We start from the raw sequence: 18,597 nt of genomic DNA, 5'->3' as shown, positions 1-18,597 counted from the left end.
GGTAAGGATTTGAAACTATTAATTTTTTTTTCTCAACGTTTGGATGGTTGATAAAAAAAAATTAGATGACACTCAAAGGGCATTTGTATCTTTTTCAAATGTCACTTAACGGCTGATTAACAGCTAGTTAATAACAGGTACTGGATTGTCATATTTTGAAAGTTCAGGTATTGAATTATCGCATTTTAAAGTTGAAGGACCAAAGTGGCACTAGACCCAAAGTACAGGGTACTATGGATCATCTACAATGTTCACAGCAAGCGAACTCCCTGGAAACATGAAAAAAAAATGTGTAAATTGCCCATAGTGGTCACCAATGGTGTCCAAAATAGGGACAAGAGAGCGCTGCATCCAATAAAACAATCAACTTATAGGGCTTGAAATAGTTTATAAACAATGGCAATTCGAATCATTTTTTGAAATTGGTGAAGTTATTTTTGACATTTGCCGATTTAGATGTCATCATCTGAAAAGTTAGTTTTTCAGAATTCAAATCCCAAAAACGGGGACCCGACTTCCCCGATTCAAGGATTGGAGATGGAGAACCCAACTTCCCTGCGGGGAATCCATTCCCATCGGGGATCGAAGATAGACAACAACGTTTGTCCCCGGCAGGAATCAGGGATAAGGATAGGGATTAATTTCAGATTGGGGTCGAAGACAGAGAATATAATCCCCTGCTCCAAACCCGTCCCCTTGCCACTCCTAGTCCCAAAAAAAAGGGTTGCCAATTGTAGCCTTAGTTTCTAATGAAACAAACATAGCCTAAACAAATGAAAAGAAAATTACAGGGGGCAGAAGTTAAGGCCCTAACCCTATTTTGGGAATGAGTATATGCAAAATTATGCCCAAACAAAGCTGTTAATTTTGGGCCGGTTTCTCTAAAACCAACTCACTTTCAGTAATCAAACCAAAATGATTTGAAGCACAATGGAAAAAGAATTTGAAAATCTATGCTAGAATCTAGGTCTTCATGAGTTTGGGTTTTGGGAGTTTATTGCATTAATTATCATTGTTGGACAAATAACTACAACTTTAATTGCTGCAATAAATTTTAGCTTTAATAGATAGCTGTAACCTTTGCATTTTAATGTATATATGTATTTTAAAATAGAAGGATTATGAAGTTAGAGAAATTGTAAGAGATGGGGAGAAAGAAATTGAAGATATGGAGATTGGAGAGTATGAAGTCAAGGAAGATCACATATGTGAAGCGCAAGGCAGGTCTAATGAAGAAAGCACATGAACTCTCTATTTTGTGTGATGTTGATCTTGTGCTTTTGATGTTCTCTCCTACGGGAAGTCCAACATTGGTTACAGGAGAAAAAAAGTAATTTTTATTTTTCAACATTCAACCTTTTTTTGTTTAATTATATGAAACATTATTCTGGTATTTGATTTACTAGAAGCTTTTTACTCATATAACTACATTTTTTCAGTGACTTAAGTTCAGTTGTTCAAAAACTTTCAAACATGACTCTTGAAGAAAGATTGCACAGGTAAGGATGAAAAAGTAACAAAAGAAAGAAAAAAAGAGAAAACATATGCTTAAATTCTTGTATTTATTGAATAAAATTGAAAGATTTATTTGCTACTAATTGTGATATTTTTGTCATTGTTGTAGGCAGGCTGGGACTCTTGAAGTAAGATATAACATGAAAATCCAGCTTTATTAAATTTTTTTATTAAAATATATTAAGTTAGCCTTTGATTTTGTTGTATTTTCTCTTGTAATTTTTCCCTCTTATCATATTCATTGTAGATAATAAAGAAGATGTACAAGGGTGATAATCAAAACATAGATCTAAAGATATTTTCAGTTGATGGGTATGATTTTGAATATCTAAATCATCATAGAATTGATTTCATATACGAATTTCATAGGCTTAATCTCTTATGTTGATTCTATGTTTTCTTTTTTAGGAAATGCAAAATTCAGGTATGCTCCTTAATTTATATTGATAACCACCATGGCTTTTACTTTGTTATACCCATTCTTTTTTTTTGTGCAGGAACTACAAAATCAACTTGAACAGTTGCATCAAAAGGTTTATGAAACAAATAAGAACTTAAGGTTTTCCTCTAATGCCCTTTCTTATATTTATTTCCTCTCATTCCAATACCTCTCATAACTTTGCTATGTTGCAATATTGATTACTTACATGGTTGTCAAACCATCAGTGAAAATTTTCATAGTATATGGCCCTGACTAATTTGCTTAAGAGCCTTCTATTTTTACCCCAAAACTTACTCCCAATGGAAGGGAAACCATAAATTTATTATTAATTTGTTTAAAATAACCTATGTTAGGGGCAGATAAAACCCTTACCCCTTGAAGATATAGATGCAAGATTGATCTCACTTAATAATACAGATATAGACTTGAGATCAATCCTTATCCCAAATCAATTAAACTCATAATTTGAAAAGTTAGGTTCTACACTGGCATAGTTGTAGCTTAAAACTCGTGTAGTAGAATTGAGTAGTCTAAAAAGACATCAAATGCCATTGACACAAATACATTGTTGGCTAGCTTGTCAATAGATTAATCATTTTCACTTTAGATTTCCATTACCTCATGGTTGATATATTCATACCATGCATATCGTAGAATATCATATGCATATTCCTCTTTATGATGTTGATTATAATTTAGGAGTTATCTTCCAATATAATGTGTGTTTGTGTTTTTAAGTTTGATGCTATGTACTATAGCTCTAAGTTCAACAATCATAACTATGCGTGTCAATAAAAACTGTAGAATGCAAAGATGATGAAGGTCTATTGAGAGAAAGTTTCATATGCTCTACATATAAATTAATTTGTATAAGAATTAGAGCATTATATCTTATTTGGTGTAATTAAAAATATGGAAAACTACCCTAGAAATAAGATGAACAGTTCATCATAGTTGAAAAGTGCATATTCATGTGCCTATGCCTTTCAATCTTGATCAATGACAAATGACTCACACTTCCTAAATGAATGACTTGCTTGTTGGAAAATGAAAATTATATATATATATATATATATATATATAGAAAAAGTCTAAAAGCCTTAAAGATTTATTGCCAATTTGCCACTTGTTATAGATTTCAAGTAAATTGTAATTCATTATGTTCTGTAGTTATTTAAGATGCATAAAAAAATTCCATTATGTCCTCTTATACAATTCAGCAAGAACTAAGAAGTTAACAATGGAGGGCTCAATTTATCCTATTTTCAGGGGTTCTTAATGATTATCCCAAAAATAAAAGTCACTAATTTGTAAAGCCTTTTCTAACTTGTCCTACAATTGCTCTCCCTCCTTCTCTTGGGCCTCAAAAGAATTGAATTTGAATTTTATAAATCTTTTTGATGGAATATTCATTTGAACAACATTTGAAACAGAGGAATTACATTTTCTTTTTTCTTTTTTCTTGTTTGGCTTCATTGGGATACACAACAGGGGTGGCCCATCTCCTATACCCATAACCCCCCAACCGAGATGCAGGTGGGATTTGATTCCAAGTCTCTCAGCTACAACCACCAAGAGACCATATTGACTGGGTAGTTGGCGCCTTGTAATAGAAGAACCACATTCAAAACGTATTTGATAAAGATAGCTCTTTCATCTTTAAAAGGAGTTTTCAATTTCCAACTCTAACTTTTCTTCTTAATTTTAGTTGTGATGTTATTTGGAGCCTTCTTATTAATTATGCCACGATAATTGGAGCACACAAATATGGGATACTCAAAATCTTAGAAATTAATTTTTAAAGCCTATCTGGAAATTTGTTTTAGAAAAAAATTGACTTTTTGAAATGGATAATTCAGATGAGACCCTCTCAAACATCTTGAAATTGGGTAGAAACTACTTATAAACCAATGGAAAAACTAACAAAAAACCACAGTTTTAAAAACCAAACTAGATTGGACCATTCGACTTGGGAACTTGTTATAGTTCTAGGTCCGATTTTGGGTTGGGCCGCTTTTTATGAAAAACATTGACTTTGTCAATAACCATTGACCCAGGCAGTTAAACCGTTAAACCATTTGGCTTGGGCAGCAGTTTGTGAGTTTTGGTCAACTAACGTCTCTCTCTCTCTCTCTCTCTCTCTCTCTCTCTCTCTCTCTCTCTCTCTCTCTCTCTCTCCTCCCTACCCCCTATTCTATTCTACTATTAGAATATGAATCTAATACGAGCATTATGGGGTTTACTTCTCAAAAATTTAATGTTGTGGATTGAACCATTCGACCCGGGTGGTTGAACCGCTCACCCAAAAACCGATGGTCAAAGTTGTTTCATTTCCGGGTCAGTTTTTAAAACCTTGCCAAAAACCATAGTCAAAATTGTGGTGACACACTCAAAATCCACATTTTAAAATCATTAAGTATATTTTTTGTTCCGTTTATGTTTATTGACAGTGCCACATAGGCGCCCCATCAGCAAATGCCTCATTAGTTGCATTTGTGTGTACCAAATTTTGAAAAAGCAAACTTCGGTTTTTGTGCACCTCTCCCATTTCCGGAAGCTTCATTTTGGAGCTTCCTGAAATGGGTAGGCGTTTATTGGCATTTTGCCGATGTGGTGCCTAATGGCGCCTATGTGTCATAAACACCCTCATTAAATGTGTTTCTCGGTTTTGCAGTCACACAAGTACAAAACGTTTACTGAATAAACGTAAACAGAACCAAACACCCTCTAAATAGTGACAATTGGACCTACTTTTATAGATGATCAAATAACAATGATTTTTATTCATTATTAATTAAAAGAGAGAAATACATCTATCTAAAACTCCATTAAATTTCAATTACAATTCATTATTAAATAAAAGAGAGATAAATATATCCAATTAAACATTCCATGAAATTTTAGTTACAATTCATTTATGTAACTCGTTTAAAATAATAAACAAAATATCAAATTTGTCTTCAAATTCAAATCTAAAAACATTAACACAAAGGGGCAAAATTTGTCCAACTAAAATTCTATAAATTTTTAGGGGCTATTGGTACTTTTTAAAGTAGTATAGATATATATAATATGGGTTATTAACATAGTTTGAAAGTCCAATACTAAATCCAATTATTTTGGATTTAGATCGTCCATTTATATAATTCGATTATATTGGAGGTAGATTTTCCCTTATTTGATTTGATTAACATCCAGGTCCAATTAAATTTCATATGATATATACAAATATACATAGATAATATATAATCATAAAAAATTAATAATTAATAAGTTTAATATTTTATATCTATATAAATTAATAAGTTAATAAGTGATTAATTGTTTTCTCACTTTAGTTTTTCTTTATTTCAAATATAATGAAATGGACTCATTTGAATAAAATATCTACTAAATTAGTGTCTCTAGTATAAAAAGAATATACTTATAAAAAGAATAAAATCAAATTATTAAAATATTAACATTACCTTCATTGAGGTATATCTAAAGGTACTACATTGATTCACTTATCATGACCTCACCTGCCAAATGGACCAGGAAATGCATAATAATATAGGGCTGCAACTTGGCTAGGTTAGCCCGAACCCAACCCTAACCTAACCTGAAAAAGTTGAATTGGGTTGGATCAGGTTGATGATTGGGTTAGGGTTATGGTTGGCATTTGCCAACTTGATTTAACTTCAAGTTAGATGGGTGGACCCCTTAGGCAACCTGACCCAACTCTACAATTGCTATTGTATGTATATATTTATCATAGTGGCATATTCCATTTGTCATAACTCTTAAACCTTAACCCTAATGACAAGCTATTAGTGATTTTCATTTGATAATTTTGTGATTTATTGTTATCAATTATTTCATTATTTCAGTTTTTGAATAGGAGATCTATCTTAGTTCACAATAGTCTTCAATCATTTGAAACATTGCTTCTTTCACTTTTATTATAAAAGAACCAAAAAAAATCACCAAACAAGCAAATATCCATAAAACTGGTTCTTCTTCCATATTTCATTATCAAAGTCTCATTTTTAATTTGGATTTTGATGCCCTTATTTTTAATATCTTTTCCAAAATGATTTCCATCAATTTCATGATATCAACAAAATATCTAATATTTTCTTTTGAAAGCCACAAAAGGTTGTTTCAATTATAACCAATCAAATGTTACAAAACTTTCTCTCTCAAGATGGTTGGATTGAGAAAGGAAGGGATAAATGACCAAGTTTGAACATGGTGAGAGAGACATGATCAACAGTATGAGCAACAGCATTACAAATTTGTGGAACATGTTTAATTGTGATCTAAGGGCATTCTCTATTAAGACTTTGGCAAGAAGCAATAGTGTGATGAATACACTAAAGAGGTTTTAAATTGATCTCCAATAGAAGATTAATGACTGCTAAATTAAAAATCCCTTGCCAAATACAGTTGAGAAATGTCAAGCTCTTTAAGCAAATGATAGGCTTTCTTTCAATGCTTCAACTTCGATTTCAAAAGCAAGAAGAGAATTGAAGTTCTTTGATCTATCCATAACAAATTCACCAGCAGCATCCCTAATCACAACTCCCACCCTTGAGCCATGAATCTTAGATAATGCTCCATCAACATTTATCTTAAGCCATCCATTTGGAGGTCTACAGAAAGAAATGGATGATGAATAATTTCATACATAGTTTTTAATGTAATTTTATTTTAACATGGATCTCTCTCTTTGTCTTCCCACCCCAAAGTTTCATAAGAATATATGTAGATTAATCATTATAACTCAAATATTAATATTAGTAATTAATAAGATCCCCCACCCAAAAGGCTTCCATGTAGATGAGCTTTATGTATTGAATTCATTAAACTGATGAACTACAAACGGTCCATCAATTCTATCACATCTATTATATATGTTGGGATTCCTTATTGCAGGAATAGATTTTAGACCTGATCATGTTAATAATGTGTATAATTTTCAAGATCAACTTATGATTATGTTGAAACTGTTGACTTGGTCAATGACCTGATCATGTTTTCTGACCTCTAAATACTTGGTGAGTTGATGGATTTGCAGTTTATCTAAATTTTGAATAAAAATTCTCTAGGGTTCGATTAAATATTGAGAATATCAACGACACCAACCAGCTAAGAAATATGGAAGCATCTCTTGTGAAATCCATTAATCATCTTAAAATAAGAAAGGTACTTCCTCTACTTCAATAATTAAATTTTGTTAACACTTAGTGGAGTATTTTATACATTTTAAGTAGTAAATTCTCTTAGTGATACCTAAAAACATGATCTTGTAAATTGAAGAAAAAAGTCTCTCTTTAGATATATTGGTACTTTGAAAGTAAACTTGTAAATGAACACTTGCACAGTACATAAAAATTTCACATAATAAAAATTTCATTGTTCCTAATCATTAAAACCCATAATATAGGAATGTAATGGAAGCATGTTGTAGTAGTGGATTTGTCTGACTTGTAGCTTAAATAAATGTTTTCAATCCGTTATTAAAACAGATGACTAAATCAAATACAAATTTACAATATTACCTACCAAGAGTTATGGGTCTATTTCACCCTAAACCACTTTTTTGCAAAAGAAAAAACTGTTGACTTGGTCAATGACTTGATAATTTAACTAGTTAAATTATTGGCCCATTTGTCCTTATTAACATGTGAGAGGTTAGACAACAATTCTCTTTTGTTTTCTTTTTTTGTATTTTATCCATTTCTATCATTAATAATATAATTTTCACTTATCACACATATTTTTCTTTAACATATATGAAGAGCATATAAATAAAAATAGGAATGCTGAATCTTCTACAAATTTATAGAATTTTCTATCTTTTTCTAATAATGTTTTCTATTTTTATTATTTAATTTATACATTACAAGTTTACTTCTTTCACCTAGATGATTGGACTGTTATTCCACCACCCAAAGGAAAATGTGGTTCCAATCATTTTTAAACACATATATAGTTGACTTAACTAGTCACTTAATGAGGATTCTAAGTCCATTTCACCATCAATTTGCTTGGCTTCAAAAAATTGTTGACTTAGTCAATGACTTAGTGACCTAACCAATTGATCCATTGAACCATTTGACCTAATCAGAAGGGTCATGGGTTAAATATTAATTTTCATTTTTAACTTTTGTATTCAACTTCCGTCATTAATTAAAAAAATCTTATTTGTCACACTTACTTTTGTTGGATATGATGAGTATATAATATAAGAAATGTTTCCACATTTTTCTACAAAATTTATATATTTTTTTACTATTTTTAAGTTTTTATTATTTAGTAATGATGTCATAGAGATGGCCTATTTGACCCACATGATTGAACCAATAACCCACCACTTATAGAAAAAATGGTTTCATTTCTGGGTTAAGAAGCATTGGGTTTTAATAGTGAAAACAAAATTATTGATTTTCATACCATTAAAAGTATGGAGTACAGAGTTAATTAGTGGAATTTAATGATAAGAAACTAAAAATATTTTAAATATAGGAATTAATGAGAGAAAATGAGAGTTAATACCTTGAACATAAGAGTTAATGAGATATAATAGGATGAATTAAAAAGTAGCAATTTAAATTCGCTTTCTATCTAGAAGGGTCAAATTAAAAAATAGGGATATTTATTAAAAGAGGGTCTAGAAACACTCATGGTCTATTCCCACTTTTTATAGTAGAATAGATATCAATCCAATTTATCTTTCCCTCTTTTCCTCTTGTTTTTTATTTTTTTTTTCTTTTCAGATGCATAATTTACTCTCAATATATTTTATATGCATTTTCTACATATTTCAAGTATATATATACTACCATTAAGAGTGTGAATGGGGTTTAGATTTTGGATTTTTTACTAAAACACCCCCTACTTTTGATTTTGATCTCTCTTTGTTATGAGGATAAAACTACCATTTCTCATTAAGTCCTATATTTAAGCTACTAACTACCATTTCCCTCTCATTAAATCCTATATTTAAGGTACATTAAATGAATGGCCTTTGTGGACATTACTTGACTAAAATACTCATACATATGAATTTGGTCTGTCTCTAAGTGTTGGACAAAAATGTAATTTACATTACCACGTTCCATTTCATTCAATTTCCTCATTAAGGTATTAACACTCATTCTCTCCCCTTAGATACTTAATTTTTTAAGTATTGTTTTCTCTCACCAATAAATTCTACTAATGAAATCTATATCTAATATTTTTAATAATAAAAAACTTGTGTTAAAAAATGACATGAAAAACAAACCACCCTTTCCTTTGGGTGGTGGTGCTTCATCCATCTACATGAAATGGGCCAACCAATGGTCTCATAGTTAAATAATAAAATTTTAAAAATAATAATAACAATAATACAACTTTTACAAAGGTTTATGAAAAAATTTAGGCACATCCCTAGTATTATATATTTATCATATTAAACAGTAATAAGTATGATAAACAAAAAGTATTTTTATTGATGATGGAAACGAAATGTACAAGATTTAAAACTAACCTACAAAAGAAACAACTTTCCTATTCAATGGTTCAACATTGTAGGTCAAATGAGTCAACTCATGATGTCATAATTAAAAAATAAAAATTAAAAAAAAAGATGAAAAAACAAAAAAAAATTATTAAAAATATAGAAAATTTGTACAAAAAACATTTGGGTACATCTCTAAAAGTATGTATTCATCATATTAAACAAAAATAAGTGTGATAAGAGTTATCTTTCTTGGTCATAGAAATAGAATGAAAAGTAAACTAACTTGAATAATACAATATTTTTTTATCTAATTAGTGGTCAATGGTTCATAAATATGAAAATTGGGTGGACTTAACTCAAGCTCGATCGAACCGGCCCAACTCACACTTTTACATAGGTTAGATTAGATTAGATTTTTGGCCCTTGAACTAGGCCTAGGCGTTAGGTAGCCCAAGTATGACTATATACACACATATATACATATATACTTACATACACGTACTTTGCATATATACATGCATGCATATACAATTATACACATAAAATTATGTCAAGTTTTATTGCAGCGCTGATTTAACAAACCAGGTTTGAAACCAACCCAAGTGCATCAAATTTCAGTACAACTTAGACCCAAGTTGGATAAATCATGCTTAACTTTAGTCTCGAGCCTTAGGCTAAATGCATAAGGTTGGGCATAAGTTGAACTTAAACTCTGCCCCAACCTAGCTACATGACTTTGCAAAGATAACGGGGCATCAAATCATATCAATTATTTTTTGGGGGTCTGATAGACAAACCAAAGTCCAAAACTAACATCAGTGCATCAAATTTTAGTGTGAGTTGGACCCAAGTTGGATATATCATGCTTAACTTTGGTCTCCAACTTTAGGCCCAATGCACACTTACATAGGGTTGGTTGTACGTTGAGCTTAAACTTTGACCAACCTACTTAACTACTTGTAAACATAGTAGTCTAACCATTTGGGTAAAATGGGTCAACCAATGATGTCATAATAAAATAAATAAATAAATATAAATACGACAAATTACAAAATACATAAAATTTAGAGAAAATGTTGGCATGTCTAAAATATTATAAATCTTCCATATTAAACAAATATAAGTGTGATAAATAAGAATTGTTTTTAGAATTAATTACGAAAATGGAATAGAAAATTTAAAGTTTCCCATAAATGAGATCTCTTTTTTTTTCAAGTCAAATTGGTCAATGCATGATATCATAATTATATAATAAAAACTAAAAATAGATGAAAATAAAAAAATATATATAGAAAACACAAAAAAAATTGTGCACATCCCTATTAATATTAAATATTTGTCATATTAAACAAAATAAATATGATAAATAAAAAGTATTTTATTAAAAATGAAATTGAAATACAAAATTTAAATCCATCAATGCATCATGCTTTAATTACTTATCTTTTAATGGGTTCTGATAAGGATATTGAGATTATTGTAAAACACATACATTTACTAGTATTATCAAAAGTCAAAACCATACTTGATTTAAATCTTCAAACTTAATTATAATGATATATTTCATCTAGAGACTGTATTAAATATCCTTTGGTTCTTCAGCTTTATTCCTTTGGACTCTATCTGCACCACTAACTAGAGATGCCATGAAATATTTACAACATCCATAAGAACTAGCTCCCTTATAAAGAAAAATAAAATAAAATTACTTGCAAGTTATGTTTTATTGTAATTAAATTTCAAAGGATATTTTTAAACCCAAATTTTACATAAATATTAAAATTCCATTGGTCCTTCATTTTGTGTTCCATTGGCCTCTTGTCTTGCTCCACTAATTCAACATGTCCTGAAATATTCACAACTTCCATGAGACATCTCATATCAATAAAAACGAAATCCCTTGCAATTTTATTTTAATCTAACTGGATTTCAAAGGTTCATCATGCTCACTGTATTTCTTTGTTAAACTTAAACCCCTAAATTTGCTCCAATAGGAGAGCCACCTTAATGTGTTAGGTTTCAATGAAAAGGTAGGAAAAGACTTGTTTAGGTTCCTTTCTCTTCCTTTCTCTACCTTTTCTTTCAACCCAAACAAACCTAAATTTTTACCAAACCAAAAATGTACAAATAACAGCACCTAGTGCTAGCAGGGGAAATATATATTTGTCTCATATCCCCGACCCCTGTTTAATTATATATGTTAAAACCCAGAAAACCAAATCACAGATATTGCCTGAGGGGGACTTCAGCTTACATCTGACCAGTACATTAAAAAAAAAAAAAAAATCAAATCTCTTCATGATCATATTAATTAGTTCTCACAAGTCACAAGCGTTGGACTCTCTTACTTCATATATCTTTTTTTGTTTTTTGGGAGAATGATGGTTCAGCCCAATATCAGAATTTTTAGGCCTAAAGTACAGTTGGGGTAGCTGCTAACTCAGAATTGATGCCAATTCATGGGCCGACATTGATGTACAGAATAGGGGTTTTTGACATTTCAAATATTTATAGGTTTGATGTAGAATTCAGAAATCTGCATTGGGCCTGTCCATATTTTTCCACTTTTTTTTTGGCAATTTTCTATAAATCCTTAATATCCGCAAAATAACTGGTTGACCATGGTTTTTAAAATCGGACCGGACCAGAAAACCCAAGAATTGGTCAGGTGACTGATTCCATTTTACCCAGAACCATTATTTCACCAAAAAACGTTGATTTGATCAACAAATCGCTGACCCGAACATTTGAACCGTTCGAACCATTCAACGGTTTTTCCTTTTTTTTATTTTTTATTTTTTGTCAGAGTGGACCATCCATTTAGTTCGAATGATCGGACCATTTGACCCAGAAACGGGACCCTAATCAGTTCATTGTCCGATTTGGTTTTAAACACTTTGTGGTTGACGATCAAGGTGAAGTTCTCTCCAGATTTTCAGACGATCATGGAGAGCTCTAACTTCTCTTGTATACCATGAGAAAACACCAAGAGAAGCTTACCGTTTTGTTTCTGAGACATCCACCTCACCTCCACCATCCCCCATGTCACTTCAACAGAGATTGATTTTAAGTCTTTTATCTTCATAAATCTTTTGAAATAAGGTGGAGGAACTAATATGTAATACCACTGATCTTGGTAGGAACATCTATTGGAGAGTTGTGTACGCGGAATATATGCTGGATCACAGGTTCATGATTCTTTTATTTTGCTTTCTAGTTTCTTTTTGTGTCTCTTTTGTTTTTGCCCTATAATGAAATTTTTATTTCTTAGAAGTTAAAAGTAGTCCTGTAAATCCATAAAATGGGTACTGTTTTCAAGTATATCCAATCAGATCAGGTATGGATTTGGTTCAAACCGAAGCAACTTTGTCCTAACCCAACTAAACAAAGGATGGGATAGTGAACCAAATCTGATCCATCATACATACAGTAACCTATACTCAACCACATATATATGTTTCAATACTCCAATGTCATCGGGGTTGGATTTGATATGGATCTCCCTTAACTCGACCAGACCCGAAACCCATTTAATCGACCTTAACCCAATAGGATTGGGTCAATGCGGGTTAACCACTAACTCGACCCACTCTCATGCAACAAGTCAATGCGTAATGCAAATTACACACCATCTGTATCATATTTTAGCTCCAATTATAAGCTGGGGCATTAATTTTATTTTATTTATTTTTTAATGTTTGTGAGTGGAATTGTCACAACTAATTTTGATATCTGCAGGCAAACTGATCAAATCCATGAGTGTACACTTAGAACAACAAGTGGGCAACATCCAACTCTTGGAAATTTCAAGTCCAGTGGTGGTGATTAACAATAGATTGATCCTTTCATAATTTTACTTTGTGGATCCCTTTTGTATATGGTGACAACATTAAAACACTCATCTTGAGAATAAGTAATAAATTGGTTTGAAGTCTAAATGATGGATCTTACATTGATGAGTCTCTTGTGTTAGCTTTGTTTCTGGTTTATACTTATTTTCTAGTTTCCATTAATTCTCTTTTCGCATACAAAGCTTCTTAATTTGGAGCATAATTTATAGATCAATATGATAGAATGTTGTTTCCAATGGTTTGTTCTTTATTCTTTGTATATATATTCTCATCATATGCAGCGTTTGTATAGCATGGATCCACCAAGAAGATTTGCTCCATGAACGCCACAGCACATAGAGTACAGGTTGGAAGGGAGTAGCAGCAGATGTGAACAGAAGTAGCAGGATTTGTTGATGAATTTGCACGTGGAAATTTAAATTACAAAACAAGTATTATTATTATTATTAGGGTTTTTTATAAAAAAAAATAATAGAGCTTCATGAATTTACAAATTTAGATATGTTTTGAAATATATTAGGAAAATACTGAACGGGTCAAGAAAATATCTTCTTAAACCAAATTGCCCCTTTTATAAATCTGCAAATTAAATTGAGAAGGGAGGGTAGAAGTTATTGTTCATTGTCTTCCTCCTCCGGACACTCAGACACAAAACTTGGCGGGGTAATTAAGTCTTCTTCTCATCTCACTTCCTTCTCTCTCTCTCTCTCTCCCTGCATCATCCGAACTAGTCCCCTCATCGCTCTACTCTGTCTCTCGTTGTCGCTGCAATTTGAATCAATAGTGACGCTAGAAACCAACCCCCATTAGTTCTCCTCTCTGGCTCGTTTTCCACTGGTCCCCTGTGATTTTTTTTTTTATTTCCCACCTTTTCCTCTACCCTGTAATAGCACAGTCGCCCATTCATTATCAACACCTCCCTGTTCTCCAGCTTCCTCATTTTTGCTTGCCGCTGCAACCCAGATTAGCAACAAAGATAGAATTTTTTTCTCTCCCCAATAACTCAATCATTTACCATCAAGAACTGATTCTAATGTGTTCCTGTCATTTAGAGGAGGGACACGAGATTCAGGAATTTGGTCGAGTCAAGACGCTAGTTCAAGATTCTAATAGCGGTTTTGCTATAGTGAAGAAGAAGAAGAAGAAGAAGAAGAAGAAGAAGAAGAGGCAACCACCGAACTGATCCAATGGTCACCATGCTTGACAGTGCCGACGGCGAAGAAGAAGAAGAAATAGAATGAGAGAAAGGAAGAGAGAAAAATCAGAATTGGGGAAGGTAATTTGGTCCATAAAAGTTAACTTTTTCCCCGCTCATTGTTTTTGTAATTTGTTTGTAAACATATCTGATCTTGTCGATTCAACAAACTTTATTCATTTTTTTTGTAAAAACCTTTATTATTATTATTAAATTTTGTATTCCCTTTATAGCATAAATAAAAATATTTGTTATTTTAACAAATATTTTTAATTAATATAATGAATATACAATATTAGAAATGTTCCCAAATGTTTTCCATAAAATTTTGTATTTCTACATTTTTTGTGTTCTATCTTTTTTAAATATTTATTATTCAATTATGATATCATGAATTTCTTTGAAAAGTTTGATCATTGACCCACCATCTAGATAATAAAAATAGCTTTGTTTTCTAATCAGTTTTAAATTATATATTTCATCTATATTATATAAATAATTACTTATCACACTTGATTTTTATTTAACATAATTAATATATAATTTTTATATATTCTTTTGATTACTCGTACTTTTTTATTGTTTTAAAGATTTATTATTTAACAATCACAAAATCTATTAATCTATTTGACCCAAATTACTAACCCACTACCCAAAAAGAAAAATAGTTCGATTTCTAGGTTGACATTAAATTTTGTATTACACCTCCATCATTGATAAAATTATTTCTTATGTATAATGCTAATTTTTGTTCAATATAATGAATGCATAATATTAGAAAAATACCCAATATTTTATTTTTTATAAATATATAACACTAGATATGTGTCCAAAATTTTCTCTATTTTTTTAGTGATTCTTTATATTTTATATTTTAAAAAATTTTATTATTTGACTATGACATCATTTTATTTCTAGGTTGATTTTAAATTTAACATTCCATTTTCATCATTAATAAAAATACTTCTTACATTTCATACTTATTTTTTGTTTAGTATAATGAATATACAATATTAAAGATATGCCCATTTTTTTGTATTATATATTTTATTTATTTATTATTTAATTATGGCATTATTTATCAACCTATTTGATCTCAAATGGTTGAATACTTGAATTGCTTGCCCACCACTAGAGGGAAGAAAATGGTTTTGTTTTAAAATTACTTTTCAAAATATTTAATTTTATACTATTAAAATTAATATTGTTAATTTAATTAGTAGAATTTAATGGTAAGAAAAATATATCTTAAATATAGGATTTAATGAGAGAATATACCTTAGGTATGATATTTAATGAGAGAGAATAGGAAAATAGTTTTATTTCCAATTGATTTTAAACTTTACATTCCATTTCCATTTTTTTAATTTTAATATTTTTTTTACATTTTATCTATTATTGAATTTTATTATTTAATTGTGACAACATGGGTTGACCCATTTGACCCAAAATGGTTTAATTTCTTACCACCTAGACTAAAATACTATTTTTCCAAGTAAATTTTAGAAGTATAAGTTTTTATGTTATTGAAATTATTAGTTTATTATGTATGAATTTAATTAATAGAATTTAATGATGAGAAGAAGCAAAAATACCTTAAATATATAATTAAATGAAGGTGAATGCAAGTTAATACCTTAAATGTTGGATTTAATAAGAGGGAATTGAATGAATTGAATATCTTAAAATTACCTTTTTGCAACTCATTTAATATCAATAACAAATTACCCTATTTGCCCTCATTTTTTATTAATAAATTTAAATATGGAGGGAAAATTTTGTTCTCAAAAAATTCCAGAAATATTCTTGAGCCTATTCATGCTTTTTAAAGTAGTATAGATATGCATCGGTTTTTGAAGCCACTGAAATGCCATATACACATATAGGGTGTTTCCATGCGTTTAATTGTTAGAAACCTAGTTGAACGGGACAATTGGATTGATTAGCCTAACAACCATGCAGTATTTTTCAACTCAAACCACTTTATTGAAAAAAAAAACCATTCACTTGGTCAACAACCGGATGACCTTATTGGGTGAACCATTGACCAAATTTTTATAAACTAATAACAATAATTTTCACTTTTTGCGCGATTTTTCTTTAATATGACAATTATATAATATTAAAGACATGCTCAAATTTTTATAAAGTTTATAATGTTTTTATATATATATTTTTTAATTTTTATTTTTTAGTTTATGACATCACAAGTTGACTTTATTAACTAAGAGGGAAAATTCAAATCCAATCAATTTTTATAACATTGGTTTTTTGTCATGTTTTTAATCCCATGGCCAAATCAATTAGTAAATTAAACTAGTTGATCCATCACCCATGTACCACTAAATTGTGTGCCTATGAAAAAACGTTGACTCAATCAATTACATGGTGATCTATCTAATTGAACCACTAAATTGTTTGACCCCTGGTTAGTGGGGTCACGGGTCAAACATTAATTCTCTTTTTTAACATTTATTTTTTAATATGATGAATATATAATATTATTTTTATATTTTTTACAACTCATTGTATTTGTGTATAGTTTTTATATTTTATTATTTAATTATGAAATCATGAGTTAACCCATTTAACCTTGCTAACTAAACTGTTAGGCCACCACCTAGATGGAAAAAGCCTTTTGCTTTTGAGTCAATTTTAAATTTTTTATTCAATTTCCATCATTAATAAAAATGATTCTTCTTTTCACACTAAGTCTTGTTTATATTATGAATATATAATATTAAAGATGTGCTCAAACAATTTTTACAACATTTTTGTACTTGTTTGCATTTTTTATGTTTATATCTTTTCTTAAATATTTATTATTTAATTATGACATCATGGGTCTAACCCACTTGATATACAAGGTTGGACAAACTATTGAGCTACCACCTAGATAAGAAAATGCTTCCCTTTTCAGATCGATTTTAATTTTTTTTCACCTATATCAATAATAAAAATAAGCAGGGGAATTATAAAAACATCTCTGGGTTTTTGACAATCCTATAAACATCTACTATATTTTAATACTAACAAAAAACTCCACCAACATTTTGAAAAAAAAAATGCATATACCTCCCCTCCATTAGTTTTCTAGTAATGTAGATGTTGAAACTGCCAAAATGCCATTATGTGATCATATAAGCTAAAATAAAACACACACACACACATCCAACAACATTAAGACCAAGGCAAGTATGCACATCCACCCTCCTTATCTTCCTTCTTCTTCTTCCTCTTCTTCCTCTTCTTCCTTTTCTTCCCTATTGCAAGTATAGAATAGAATCTAGTTAGGTTTGTTTAGCATTCTATGATGATTGAAAAGGGAGGGAGGTTCATTGGAAACCCTTTGGACTAATTACCTTTTACCTAAGAATCTCAATAATACCCAAATCCTTTGTGATAGTGGATAAAGATGGAGAGTTGTGCTAACCAGTGAAATATTTCAGCTTATGTAGTGAATATCAACAATAAAGTTAATTGGACCTTCCTTTTAAGGGTCATTGAGCTTTTAGGCTTTGATGCCAATAAGGTGCATAACCTTATTAATTAATGTGTTATTACCTTTACCATTGTTGTTATTGTAAATGGTTCCCCTACCCCTCCTTAAAACCTAGTAAGGGAAACTTTTAGGGTTTCCCTATCTCACCCTACCTCTTTCTCATGGTCACTAAGGTCGTCTCCAAATTGTTATTTCTCTTAGAGGAATAATGGGTTCATCCATGGCATTAAGATTCACTAGGCCTCTCCTACTATCTCCCATATGTTATTTGCTGACAGTCTTGTCATTTTTTGAAGAGCTATTGTGGCTGAAATTTCTACCATTAGAGATGCTTTGCTTCTTTTCTAACAGCGATCAAGACAAATAGTCAATTTCTTAAAGTCATTCACCTATTTTAGTAAGAATGTTATTCGATCAGCACCACTCTAAGATCATATCTAGAACCATTTGTGTAAAGCCTCTATAGCCTTCTCACATTCATCAGGGATAAACTAATAAAAAGGCTCCAAGGCTAGAACTCCAGCATTTTTTCTCATGAAGGTTGGTTAGTACTCATCAAGGCCATCTTATCTTCCATACCAATCTACTTTGTCTTTTATGGCC

The 18,597-nt window shown here is 30.6% G+C and overlaps 1 long non-coding RNA gene across 1 annotated transcript; it reads left to right on the top strand.

The window, feature by feature from the left end:
• Positions 1 to 1,253: 1,253 nt before the first annotated feature.
• LOC148845602 (uncharacterized) lies at positions 1,254 to 13,384 on the top strand. The gene is made up of 9 exons (XR_016101775.1): positions 1,254 to 1,330; positions 1,440 to 1,499; positions 1,629 to 1,643; positions 1,763 to 1,827; positions 1,924 to 1,939; positions 2,013 to 2,074; positions 7,048 to 7,144; positions 12,587 to 12,634; positions 13,185 to 13,384. It is a non-coding gene; the product is annotated as an uncharacterized LOC148845602 (long non-coding RNA).
• Positions 13,385 to 18,597: the final 5,213 nt, after the last annotated feature.

This window comes from Nelumbo lutea, chromosome 7, assembly GCF_056320005.1.
Source record: "Nelumbo lutea isolate HS-2025 chromosome 7, American lotus-T2T, whole genome shotgun sequence".
Classification (NCBI taxonomy): domain Eukaryota; kingdom Viridiplantae; phylum Streptophyta; class Magnoliopsida; order Proteales; family Nelumbonaceae; genus Nelumbo; species Nelumbo lutea.
This window is presented reverse-complemented; position numbering and strand designations above follow the sequence as displayed.